This window comes from Urocitellus parryii, chromosome 3 (genome assembly GCF_045843805.1).
Source record: "Urocitellus parryii isolate mUroPar1 chromosome 3, mUroPar1.hap1, whole genome shotgun sequence".
NCBI lineage: Eukaryota > Metazoa > Chordata > Mammalia > Rodentia > Sciuridae > Urocitellus > Urocitellus parryii.
In genome coordinates, this window is record NC_135533.1 from 86,562,655 (window position 1) to 86,577,193 (window position 14,539).

Here is a 14,539-nt window from a genome sequence, read left to right on the forward strand (position 1 = left end):
CCAAACTCCCACAACCACTGATCTGCTTTCTGTCTGGATAAATCTTTCTCTTCTGGATCCAAGAGGGTTTTGAGTAGTGCTAACCTCAGATATGCATTACAGAAGTTACTTAATATGTAATGAGGAGGCTGATTTAGAAGGGAGTGATACTGGGGCAAGATCGAGACCACCAGAACAGGGAGACTCCACCACATCAATGTTGACAGCAGCTCAATTCATTATAGCTAAGCTATGGAACCAACCTAGGTGCCCTTCAACAGATGAATGGATAAAGAAAATGTGGTACTTATACACAATGGAGTATCAGCCATAAAGAAGAATGAGATTATGGCATTTGCTGGTAAATGGATGGATCTGGAGGCTATCATGCTAAGTGAAATAAGCCAATCCCCCAAAACCAAAGGCCAAATGTTCTTTCTGATATGTGGATGCTAACACACCGTAAGGGCATGCCCACAGGGGGTGGTGGGGTTGGTGGAAGAATAGAAGTTCATTGGATTAGACAAAGGGAATGAAAGGAAGGGAAGGGGGTTAGGAATTGGAAAGACAGTAGAATGAATCAGACATGACTTTCCTATGTTTATATATGAATACACAACCAGTATTACTACACATTACATACAACCACAAGAATGGGAGGCTATACTCCAGGTATATATGTCAAAATACACTTTAGTAACATGTATATCTAAAAAGAACAACAAAAAGGAACAGAGAGAGGTGATGTAGGCTCCTGACAGAGAGGGATAAGCAGCTGTGGTAGAACTAATAAAATTAGAGATCAATCAGAAATATAGATTTAATGAGAACCCTCTGCTACCTTTCCATCTCAGGCTTCTGACATGAGTAGATTTGCAAAGAGTGTGCTATTAAGCAGAGCAGAAGAAAGACAGCCATGGGAGATATAAGTTCGGGAGGTACAATATATAGGTTTATGGTTCCTGATTTCCACTATGGAATGATGTGTAAGCTCAAGAGAATCTTGATACTCGAACTTTCTGATTTATCCTAAAACTCTTTTTCTGTTTTCATTCCACGCTGCATTTATTTAAGCTTGCTTTTTAGCTTTCAGCTTTTAGTATTACTAATTGACAGTAGAAATAAATGAATATGCACTGAAATAAAATATATTTTAAAAGAAAGGGTAATTGGAAATGAGAATCAAAAACTAGCCAAAGCTTGTTAGCAGACATCTGTTAACAAAGAACGAGGCAAAAACAAGTCGGAGACCAAGGCAGAATTGCTCCAGCAATGCACAGGGACAACTATCCTGGGGCTTTCCCACCGTGCACTTGTAGCCTAGCTGGTGATTATCAAATAGCAGGCAGAAAGAGGCTTCTAGGGGCTTCAGGAGGCCCAAGTGCTGCCGTCCCTGTGGTACGCATTCCTGGTGTAGCCCAGAGAGACCTTCGGTGCTTCTTGATTCAGTCCAAAAGGGCTTCCTGTATGTACCATCTTATTACCAGTTGCAACAGTATTATAATTCAGGATTTCTACTTCTTTATAGTAGCCTGTACCAAACTAACCTCACATTACTGAAAAACAACAGAAGCTGAATTAAAAAGAAAAGAATGCTTTTTAGAGAGCAACCAAGATTTGAGAGGCCAAAATCACGGAGAGAATTGCAGAGAAGTGAGCCTTACATCTAGTGCTGCCTTCCCTTTGAGAAATTCACTGATTTTGAAGATTCCTAACCAAGAAGCCAAGCAACAAGTGACAGATTAAAGAATAAAATGCTAAGGAGAACTTTCAGCAGCATTATGGTACTTGGGGGACCAAAAAAAACAAAACAAAGAAAACCCCCAAAGAAAAGAAAATTTGGACCTGCAGACCTGGGAAGGCCAGCTGACATGGGAAGACACCACAAGCTTTCGTTCAGGTCCGTGAGAGCCAACACCCTATCAGTGATGGAGAACCAGGAATAGGTGAGCCTCATAGACTTTAAAACCCAGCATTCAAGATCCTCTCAGGCCCTGCCTGAATGAAGGTGATCTGTCCCTACTCTCACTGCCTTCCAGAAGAAATTAAATTCTCTTCAGGAAGAGATAAGGCCTTTCTTTAGACACTTTGTCCAGCATTCAATACAATCTAGTATATGTACCAAAAGACATAATCAAATCAAAGGGTTTTTCCCTTCAGCTACTGGAATTACCAGGTATAGATTTTTAAATAACTGTGAACAAAACATTCAAGAAGATAAGGGGGGAAATAGAGAATTCACCAGAGAATTAGAAAATATAAAAAAGAACCAAATGGAAATTCTAGAACCAAAAGGTCATTCATTGCTAATTGAAGTGAAGAACTCCATAGAGAGTTTTGCAGTAGATCAGATACAGTAGAAGAAAAAATACGTGAACTGGAAGTTCATATTTTCTAGATCTGACAAAAATATCCAGACAAAAGCATGGAGAATACAACAATGAAAAATTCAGAAAAGAGAAGGAAAAACTTGAAACTACAAAACATCTCATTTACATTGACCTGAAGTCCTAGAATAAAATAAGGTAGGAATGGGGCAAAAGTAGTAGCAACGTTTACAAATGCTGACAGAGCAATTTCCAAAATTGAGCAAAGTCATTCAGCCACAGTTCGGGAAGCTCAGTGAATCCTAAACAGGATAAACAAAAGGAAAGCTTAGTGCATTTAAACACACAATGGTACATTGCTGAAAGCAAAGACAGCATCTTATAAGCTGTCATGGGAAAAGAAGTTGACTACTCAACAGAAACAAAGAAAATTTGAAGACAGTATAATGATATTACTGTGTGGGAGGAAGAAATTTGGGCTGGTGCTCCAGAGCATGGACTCAGGATGAAGCAGATCTGGTTTGAGTCCATCTCTGGGACTTTGCCATAGTGACTTCACTGCTTCTATTTTTCCTCATTTGTAAAATGGAGATAAGATTTAAGGTGACCAGTCGTCTCAATTTGCCCTGGATAAAGGTGTTTCTAGAAATTCAAAGTTTTCAGTACTAAGAGTTAAAAAAAAAAAAAAAGAACTGGGTAATCTGGATTGGTTGGTGACTCTAACAACATTTAATTTTCTTCCAGGATTCAAAGAGACAATGCCTATGAAGCATTACATGGCGCTTAGTCCCCAAATATGTACTAACTTTGTGCCATAAGTTAATAGAGGCAAATAGTAAGCATTAAGCCAACCATCCCTGCACTATCATCTGAGTTTTTATGGTCAAAAGAACATTTTTTCCTTTAATTAGTGGAGTAAGAGCAGACATTAAAACGGTAATAAGTATGACATTCATTACTGTATTTTTTTTTTCAGGAAAAAACGATTATGATGCATTCTTCAGGAAGGGCAACATTTATCTCCCAGGTTTCTTTGATTTCCATATTGTGAGTCCTTCCTTCCCACGGGAAAGGTCCCAATTAAAGTAGGAAAGCAGCTTGAATGAGATGGAATCTCCATCCATATTCTCGACGTAATTGTACCTACAGAGTTTTACCTTGAGACTTGCCAACAACCATGATCCAGCCCATTCTCTTCCTCACCCTTCTCCCCCTGTCACCACACACAGTGCCAAACGCCCTCTGCTCCCTCACAGAAATGTCAGGCAGGCAAGACCTCAAGAGCAGAAAGCTGTCCTTTCTTTCTCCCCTTTTAGGAACCCACTTTATAACACAGGGTTTGATGCAATTAAAAAGTAATTGAGACTTCCCTTCCTCATTTGGTCATCCTGAGTCCAGGTTTTATACTTGATACCCACAGGAGGATTAAAAAGCACAATTCAGTTCATTATTTACCCTTCCCCAGTATCTCGCTTTGGGATCTACGCTTGTAGTTTCTTTTGGAGGAGAGAATGAGAGCGGGGGAGGAGAGGGCAGAGGTTACAGCAATCAATTCTCTCTGCCCGGGGTGCTGCAAGGACTTGGCTCCTGGCTCTGAGCCTTTGGGTATCATGGAACAAGAGCCAGCCAACCTGCTGAAGTTGTACTTCCTGCAAACAGCCATGCAGGAAAGTTCTGGCAGGGGTGTGCTGGAGTTCTCTCTCGCAGGATCATAAAGGACGATTGCACACACTGCTGCTTGACTCCACAAAAACTAGTGTCGAAGTGTTAGCTTGAAAATGGTCAAGGTGAGAGTATTGACACCTGAAGCTGACAAACAGTTCAAACCCATGTCTCTGACAAACAGTACAAATCCTTCAGGCCACTGGTTCTGAAATTTTGTCTCTCCAAAGACAGTTGAAATGTTCTGGCGCCATTCCTCCTTTTCAAGGTAAACCCCAGGGTTATAGTTCGGATATGAAACCTCCCCCAAAGACCCAGGTATTGAAAGCTTGGTCGCCAGCCTGTAGTTCTATGGGGAGTAGTGAAACTTTGGGAAGGTTGGACCTAGTCAAGGAAGACATGCCCTACAAGGAGATAATGGGACCCTAGACCCTTCCTGTCTCTTTCCTTCTGCTTCCCAGCTACCATGAGGTGAGCAGCTTTGCTTCACCATGTACTTCCTGCCATGATGTGCTGCCTCAGTACAGGCTCCAAAACAATAGGCTGACTATGAACACAAAGCCTGGAAAGTTGGGCCACAGTAAACCTTTCCTCTTGTTAAGTTGATTATCTCAGGTATTTTGTCATAGCGTTGGAAAGCTTCCATTCCACCAAGAAATATCGGTAGAAATGGATAGACTATTGTGGTAGAGCAAAATGGGAACTTAACAATTGAAGAGCTGACAGGCTGTGGTTTTGCACACTGACACACAGAAGCTCTGCTTACTGACATTTAACTATAGAGACTTGCAGTGGTTAAAAGGCACCTATAACAGATAACCATGGTAGCAGAAGTAGTAAACAATTTGGCTGAGACAGAACAATCCCCCTTTAGGTTTAATGAAGTAAAAGTCCCTAAGCCAAATGAGCTAAGTGTCCCTAGGCTGTTGATAAGTTGTACCCATATAAAGAATGTAAGATGCACACTCTAATAGAATTGCACCAACTCTCTTGCCTTGATGTATCCCAAACTTACTTATGTATAATAGTAAAAGCCCTGCTGTGCTCAGGGCTCAGACTTTGGGAATTATCCCTCTTGGACATGGCACCACTAATAAATTGTTGCTTCCAAATCTTGATGTCCTAACCCTCACTTTCTGCTACACTATAAGGTCCCTAAATTATCTGAAACTGTGGCTCAGGGAATCAGGCCAGATTTCAAATAATGGCAGAAAGGTGAGGAAGGCCTGTCACCTGCTTCCATTCCTGCCTACACCTCATCCCCACCCTGAGTTCTGGTATAATTGGCGATGACAATGTTTCAAGACCATGCCATCTCCTGCACGAGATCCTTCTATTTGTATCAGAGCATGCTGAGGTGCTCCACATCTGGTCTGTTCAGGAAAACTCCAGAGGAGACAGGGTATTTAGATGCAACTGTATTACTGACCCATTGATGAAAGGGCCTCCAAAAACCGCTAAATGTCCCCAGGTCTAGGAATTTAGAATCCAGACCAGGCCTAATGGCAAGACATCTTCATGAAGCCAGTTGATGGAATAAAACAGGACACACACTCTTTACTGCCAAACCAAAATCGGTGCCAGCTAACGAAAGGGCGATGTTTGAACACGAGTTTACAACTTTACATTGCTCCTTCCCACCTCCCAGGTCTCTGTTCCACTCCACTCTCTACCTTATTTATTTACTTTTTGGCTCTGTTGAACATTCCCACAAGTGATTTTGTGAGTCTTTGGTTACACTTTCAGACTAAAACAACAAAAAGTTACTGTTTAAAAAGCAAACCCCTGTTCTCTTTTGTTCCAAAAATACCATTAATTTTTAAAACCTATTCTCCATGGGTGGATAATTCTTTAAATTTTAGACTTCTTAGCATTTACTCACTTTCCATTTAATGAAATGGTTCTCTTTTAAATTTCAATAGATTATTAAAAACCACTCAACAGCTAAGAGAAAATTATGCATTGTTGCCTAGCTGTTATACTTCAATAAATAGATCTGCTAGCCAATTTATATTTTGAATAATACAATAAATTAGCTCACAGAGTATTAACTAAGTGCATATTTGGGTAGCTTAATTTAGAAGCATGCTTCTTATGCTAATTGGTCTTCTCTAATGAAATAGAACCACATGAACTAAGAAAGACTCCTGGCAAATAATCAGAGTAAAATTTGGAGTTGCTATTGTTTATTATTTCCTTTGTTTTCAGGAAGCAAGCTGGGTAAATTTTTTTTTAAGCAAAGGAAACAAAACAAAACCCAAGAATCCAATTTTTTTTTTTTTTTAAAGGAGAGGATGCTCCTCAGTTCTGGTAACTTCTACAATCATTTCCATGAATTTGTGTTCCAGAATTGTTCTCATTTTTTCCCTCCTTTGGAACACAGATAGGAAATACTCTTTGGTGGATGTAAAAATGCAACCTTTATTTAGAAGGAGGTGTTCTAGCTGCATGTCTATTTTCTCAGCATGTCTGTTTGCTAGAACACAGTCTGGTGTGTGCACATGGTGAGTAGCCATGACACAGTTAGATGTAGTACTAACACACACATGTAAGCATGCATACACACACACACACACACACACACACACACACACACACACACGGCTTGCATGCACGCACTCAGAAGCATAGGATAGTGGCTTCTACTGCAGAAGCCCCTTGGATTTTAATTCCCTGAGCACTGACTTGGTGCCAGGAGCCCTGGTAATAGATGTGTGGCAGAGAAAAATGATACATTGTTCTTGGCCTCAACCAGCTCAGTATCAAATAGCAAGGAATACAGTTAAAGAATTAAATTATGAGCCTGGCATAGCTCAGGAGGCTGAGGCAGGAGGATCGTGAGTTCAAAGCCATCCTCATCAAAAGTGAGGTGCTAAGTATCTCAGTGAGATCCTGTCTCTAAATAAACTACAAAAAAATAGGGCTAGGAATGAGGCTCAGTGGTCCAGTGCCCCCGAGTTCAATCCCGGTACCCACCCCCTCCAAAGAATTAAATTATGCAGCCCCAGTCATGCAATTGAACCTAATTAGAGCTGCAGAGAAGATAATCTTGGGGGCAGGAGCATAGTGGGCTTCCCAAAAGGGATGCTGGGGCTTAGTTTTGAAAGGCAAATGGGTGTCTTCTGAGCAGGAAAAAAAAAGACTTTCAGAGGAAAGGGAGGGGAATGGGAGTGAACTGCTGTTGTGTGATGGGTAAAAACTGGGTTTTTTTGCCTTTTTCCTTAGGATTCTAATTGGGAAGGAGGGAGAGTAAGAGTTCAGATGGGGAAATGGAGCAGAAGCCAGATCAAATAAATATCTCACTAACCCATGTTCAGTTTAAACTTCATGCTGCAGCTGTCAAACCTTTGGAAGAGGCTTTAAGCAAGGAAAGACACGACCAGACTTGCCTTTTGGGAAAAAAAAAAAAAAAAAAAACAGAAAGGAGGGTGAATTGAGGAGGAAGGAGGCTAGTGAAGACCCCCTGAAGAGGCTACTGGAAAAGGGAACCAACCAAACAGCAGCGACTTAACGTACTTATTCAGAATGTTCTTGAACAGCATCTTTCAAAACACCACGAAGCATAAACGATTTCATTTTGGAATTTACAGCATGGGACAGCCCTCATGTTTTTTTTTAATGTCCCCAAAATGCTGCACTGTGTTCATTGGTTTGTATAAATGCAGTGTTTTTCTTTTTAAGTAGTTCTTTGTGGTTTCTATGACGAGCCTTAGGAAATGAATATAATCAGGCTGAGGAGAAGGATACTATAAAGCAGATGTGACAAATTCCAGATGAGGAGCTGGGTGGGGAGGGAGTGTTTACTGATGACTATTCTTCTTAATTTTTTAGTCAAACTCATGGCAAAGGAACTGGCTAACTCACTTTTCTTCCCTGTTTCCATAGATGAGTGATGGAAGTGAGAGATATTCAGCTAGAGAAAGATTCAGATTGTTTTCCCTATGGTCTGGGGCTTGTCTGTAAATCCAAGGCATACACTGAAATCTGTTGATTGTATTAGTTGCTTCTTATTACTGAGCCAATATTAGCAGAGTTGAATTGCGAAGGTGCTACAGAAATACATTTCTGACATTTTATAAAGCTAGATGATTTGGTAGCCAACTTTGGCACTGGAAATCCAGGAAGAAAGAAAAAATGCACCTGTACCCCACATAGCACCACCAAGATATGGGAATGACATGTCTACACCACAGTCATTGTGTGTGTGGATATTGGAACCCTTTGATTTGATGGTATCAGAAAAGAAGACAGTAGAAGTGAGAGAAAGAGAAAGCACAAAATGAATGTAAAGATATGGGAAAGGACATTAAGCCTCCTTTCGATTTAACAAGCTCAGGTGCAAGATAACAAGAGACAAGTCAAGTGTTTGCTGAGATCTAGGGATAACCAGAACTCTTAGGCATTCCTGCAAAGATAAAATCAATTTGAAAAACAGACATTATCTAGTGACACTGACACAATCACAAGGAGATGAGTGCAAGAATGTTTGCAGCCCGACTATGTGTAGCAGCAAGAAGTTAGAGACAACCTATATGTCCATCAGCAGTAGTATGGGTGAATAATATAATCCCCACATCATGAAATACCTTGCAGCAATGAGAAATAAAAAAAACCCAATTGAGCTTATCAGTATGGGTGAATCTTACAAAATATGTTGAATAGTATGTTATTGCAAAATACATACAAAATAATTCCTTTTATATAAAATTAACACAAAAAGTAAATACATACAAAATAATTCCTTTTATATAAAATTAACACAAAAAGTAAAATGCTGCATATATGTCATAAAACTATTAATATTAGAAAGGGGTGGGGAGGAAAAGATGAACTACTGTTAGGTTTTATTTCTTAAACTGGCTGATAATTACAAAGACCTTCATTTATCATTGTTTGACCTTACAACTATTCTTTGTTATGTATTCAACATTTGGTTTAAAAAAAAAAGAAAAGGAAAGGAAAGGAAAACTGCCTGTTGGTGCTGCCAAACTCACAAAAATGTGTCTTTAAGAGCTTTAACATGTTCTCTGTTGGGCTTTTTTTCTTTTCTCCAACATAGATGATGAGACAGGGCCTATGGTTCAAACCAGCAGCAGGTAGGCAGGATGGAGATGCCACTGAACTGAAACAAAGGCAAAGTAGGAAGTCCCCCTGGGCCAGCAGCTCCAGCACAACAGACCTGGTGCCAGAATCCAGACCCTGGGACCCTGGTTGCTGTGTAAAAAAAACAAATATCAGGAACAAAAATAAATACCGCATCTCCAAGCCTGACAGCAGAAGAGTGGTAAGTGGCCAGATATTTAGATCTTTTGTTTTGACAGTTTGTTTTTAACGCTCTAAATCTAATCTCTTGTGTTTCCCTTCTTCTCTGTTTCCCTGTGTTAGTAGCTCAGTACACACACACACACACACACACACACACCAAAAAAAAACCCCACAAAACTTAGAGGCTAGATGCACTTTGTTACTGGCATCAGGGACATTTGGGATGACTGTTAAACTAGAAGGGACTCACCGTCATGCAGCAAAATGTGGAACACCTCCCCAGCCCTCCCTATGCCCTCTACTTCTCAGCAAGACTGTCTCCCTGCTGTGGTGAAGTTAAAACTGGACACAATTATAGTTGCTCCACGCCTACTTGATAAAATGCTACAGGCCTCATTATCCTATTTGAATGTTTAAAAATTTTGGCAGTGCTGGGGATTGAACCCAGGGCCTCTCACATGCTAGGCAAATGCTCTACCACTGAGCCATATCCCCAGCTCTTCATTATTTGAACTTTTAATAAAAAATGTCTCTTGAGGACTCTGTGAACATAGAGAGACTTTCTTACCCTGTGAAGATAAAATAATGCTAGGAGATATCCTCAAAAGCAAGAGGAACAAATATTTATGACACGCTATAGGTGCCAGGTAGAAAGGCAAGTGGTTTATAAGCACCATCCCAACTCGTCCTTATAATGGATCCTCCTGTGAGAGCGGTGAGTGTGGAAGGTGCTATTTCCCCATCTACAGGTGACAATCTTCTTGGAGAGTTTAAGTAAGTTGTTGTTATGGTTTGGATGTGAGGTGCCCCCCAAAAGCTGATGCGTGAGACAATTCAAGAAGGTTCAGAGGAGAAATGATTGGGTTCTGAGAGCCTTAACCCAATCAGTGAATTAATCCCTAGATGGGATTGACTGAGTGGTAACTGAAGGTAGGTAGGATAAGTATGGCTGGAGGAGGTGGGCACTGGGATCGTGGCTATGGGGTATATATTTTGTATCTGGCAAGTGGAGTCTCTCTCTATGCTTTCTCATTATCATGGGAGCTGCTTCTCTTTACCACACTCTTCCACAGTGATGTTCTGCCTCACCTTTGGCCCCAGGAATGGAGCCAGCTGTTTATGGACTGAGACCTCTGAAACCATGAGCCTCCAAATAAACCTTCCCTTCTCTAAGGTTTTGTCAAGTCTTTTAGTCAGAGCAGCGAAAAAGCTGACGGAAACAGTTGCTCAAAGTCACACAGTTCATAGGTGGTAGAGCAGGGACCCAAGTGCGGCACAACACAATAGCTATTCTCTCAACCCTACAGTATAATGCCAATAGAATATGGTGATAGTATCACCAGGGTAATAAACTAGGGACAAAATTCAAGTCTACCTGATAGTTTGGTTCGTAACTTCTGTATGGGATCACCCAAGATGGTCTGTAGTTTGGGTTGGAGAGAGTCTATAAATTTTTCCAATAATTCAGAGTAGTTTAATGCACTGATTCTGTGTGTGTGTGTGCATGCGCGCACACGCTATGTTTGTCTGGTGCAGTCTATGGACACTTTCTCATAATAACATTTGAAATCATACAACACACACACACACACACACACACACACAGAGTTGTCTCTCCATCCTTCAGCATTTGCAAGGGATTGGCTAGAGAACCCACCCATGGGTACCAAAATCCAGGGATGCTCAAATCCCTTATATAAAATGGCATGGAATTTGCATATAACTTAAGAACATCCTCCTGTACACTTCAAAACATCTGTAGATTATTTATATGCTTAATACAATATAAATGCTTTGTAAATAATCATTAGAGTGTATTGTCTAGGGACTAAAAACAAGGGAAAAAAAGTTTGTACATGTTCAGTACAGACCATCATGGGTCTATTACATTTTCAATCTGCAGTAAGTTGAACCAACAGATAGAGAACCTGTGGATAGAAAAGGCTGAATACATGTATATATTAGATTATAAATAAAGCTGTTATTTTGAAACAACCAACACAGTAAAATATAAATCTGTGACACAGCTTGTGTGTGTGTGTATGTATGTGTATATATATATATATATATATATATATATATATATATACACTTCTATAAGAGCAACCAGTAGGTTGATCATCACTATGGTGATGATCATAAAAGTTTATTTCAAGATATCTATGACAGCATATGTGACACTGTATTTGATGTAAAAATATCTCTGCTTTCTATTGGCAACAAAGTCAAAGGTCCAGATGCCACTGTGGTTTGTTGCCTATGTTCAACATGGAAGGAAAGGCTATATTTCATAATTCAAAATGGAAGGAAATGCTATTTTGGTAAAAGGTTAGCAAAAATGAAGATGTGAATTTTTCCCCTTGTAAGTTTATTAACCCTTTGAATTCTAACCAGAGAATGCTTACCCCGGATTAAGAATGCTTATTAAATAAGAGACTAAAAACAAGGAAAAAAAAGTTTGTACATGTTCAATGCAGACCATCATGGGTCTAGTACATTTTCAATCTGCGGTAGGTTAAAGAATTCAGCTGGGAGCTTGGCTGGAGCTAAGGAATTACCAATGGGAATGATAAAATTTGTTCATGATAAGACTTTACACCGAACTTTTGTTTTTAATTTGATATCAATCCATTATAGTAGTTGATCAACAATTGATATCCAGGAATGAGTTTATTGAGGCTATTGGACGGCACCTTTGCTGAGAACCACCACTCTAGTGGTACTGAAAGCTGACACAACTTAACAGAGTTGCTCTGTTGGAGGGGGACAGACACACTGCTACCTGGTAAGAGCAAATTTTAGTACAGCATGAAACTGCTGAGAAAACAAAGCTAAGGCTTTGAATAGACCAAAGAGTTTTTCTACAAGGCTAAGTTACTAGTGGTCTAGCAGGTATTTGAGAAAACGAAGACCACTGATAAACTGACCATGGATGGCAGGGACTGAGGTCCAAAATTTAGCTTAAGATTTGGGCTGAGGATTTCAGGGATCTGGAGCTGTGGACATCACATTTGTAAATGTGATGCTTCAAGATCAGTGGCTACTCTATTAAGAGCAGAACCATGTTCCCCGTTTCCTGTTGGCTCTGTAAGTAAGTAAAATCAATCAAGATTTCGTGTGGTCTTTAGGAATTGGAATAGAAGTTTATCCACACCACACATACGCCACATGGGTTTCCTAGAAGATGGAGGCCATGCCAGTGTCAACAGAAGTTCAAAAGACAGCATAGTACAGAGTGTTCAATCCAGCTGCATATTAGAACCCTAAAGAACCTTAAATACCAATGCTCTCGTTGCAGGACAGGAGGCCTGGGAATCCACATCTGCAAGGGTTAAGACACAATGGTTTAGGGAAAAGTAGTGAATTAATGAGGGTTCCAAATTCTTTGCCATTCCTGCCCCCAAGAGGAGTCTGGCCTTACTCGGTGATTTGCTTCTATCAAGACACTGCAATGAAAATAACATTCTGGAGCTTTTGAGTGCAGGCCTAAAAGGGACTGGCATCTTTTGCTTCTCAGTTTGGGAGACCAGCCATCATGCTGTAAAGAAGTCCAGGTCCTCACATGACATAAGAGACTACAGGGAGAGAGCACTGGAGAAGAGGGGACCAGCGCGGACACCCAGCTCCAGCCAAGCTCCGAGCTGAATGCAGTCACCCTTTACAAATCAGAACCACCCAGCTGAGCCCATTCAAGCCACATAATTGTTAGAATTAATAAACTGTTAATTTCAGGCCACTAAGTTTTTCAGTGGTTTGTTATTCCACAATCAATAAATGGGAAAGGAACATATTTACAGACAATTCTTGGTTCTTTTTCCTGAAAGATAGGAAATTCCTACCTTGTTGAAAATCAAGGCCTGATCCATCTTTCTAATGCAGTAAGACAGAATTACACTGAATTGCTTGATCTTGGGTCATGTGAAGGAGGATAGATTTCTCACCTGACCTTAGGCACGTCACTAGCTCCTGCCATTCCTGAGTATATGGATTACATCATCTGTGTGGCCTTCCTGGTAGACAGAGACCAGCTCCTGAGATACTTCGTCAGAGAATACAGTGAACAGATAGCCCCCAGCTATCAGCCCCATGCAGGGTAGCCTCAGCTGCAGAGAATGGCCCCTGACATCATTCTGGGACAGCCTATATTTGGTGACCAAGTGGGTGCATGTGTAAAGCCTGGCTGTAGTGGCCCAAAGCGGGACATTCTATTGGAAGATACTCTGCCCAGAATTTTCCCTGCATCATGATTCTATCTCCCCTGGTCCAATCCTAGTTCCCCATTCCTTCCACTGGTGACAATCCCTGATAATCAACCTGCATCCCAAACCTTGCCTCAATGCCTGCTTTTGGAGAACCCTACCATGATGCTCTGGTTGGGAGGTGGGGCATGGTTGGATTGTTATGTTCTAGTTCCCTGTTTGCTGATTCCCATCAATGGACAGAAGGACTTTCTCTAGGTCTGGGAGACGGAGATGTCGACAGGGTAAATTAGGATACCTCTCTTCACAGAAAGTGACAGAGCTGGGGGGAGGGAGATGAAGACTGTTTAACAATAGCTGTAACAAAGCCAAACCACTTTTCCAGGGAACTAACTGTATTTGGTGATCATTGTCTCAAATTTCTGTAATAGACACTTTCCTCCATCAGATATTATTTTTATGACTTCTCATCCCCGTGGACCAGGCAAATGCCTGGGTTGCATTTCTTGCTCTTTGCTTCCTCCCATCATGTCAGCACGTTCGAGGGCTTCTGAAGACTTTCCTGGAGCCAACAGTTCATGAAGTTTAAAATTCAAAAAAAAAAAAAAAAAAAAAGTTGCTAAAAGGAAATCCAAGACAGTCAGGTGGCTCGCTGTCTGTGATGCCCTCCGTAGACTGCCTGTGAGAAAGTTCAAGTCCTGGCCTGACAGTCCCTTCCTCTCAAAGGGCTATGCTCATTCTTCCCTATGTTTTTGCATTGTGTGTAGTGAAGGGAACACACTGGAGTGAATGTCATTTTAGAAAGCTGTGTCTACCGTCACTCTGCCTGCATATTGTGCTTCTCTCGCCTCCTTCCTGTAAGCAGTGCTATTCTTGCCTCTGGGGAACAAAGCAGCCTGTGTGAGCACTGCACCACACACCCCTTCTGCTGGCCACCACTGCCAGGTACTCACCCCATGGGCAGGCATGTGGCCTAGGCATAGCCAACTGGAGCGTTCTGGCTCCTCCCTCCTTCGCTGCTCTCCTAGGTACTTAGAGATACTGTGGTGCAATGGAAGGATCGAGATTTGGGTTATCCAGTTATAGATACTATTCCTATTTGATGCC

At 41.0% G+C, this 14,539-nt stretch overlaps 1 protein-coding gene and 1 non-coding gene across 2 annotated transcripts in view; both read right to left on the bottom strand.

The window, feature by feature from the left end:
* Cpvl (carboxypeptidase vitellogenic like) overlaps positions 1-14,539 on the bottom strand; it is a 106,403-nt gene that overhangs the window by 4,501 nt on the left and 87,363 nt on the right. The gene's annotated exons all lie outside the window — the stretch shown is intronic.
* Trnaa-agc (transfer RNA alanine (anticodon AGC)) lies at positions 9,657-9,728 on the bottom strand. The gene has a single exon. It is a non-coding gene; the product is annotated as a tRNA-Ala (tRNA).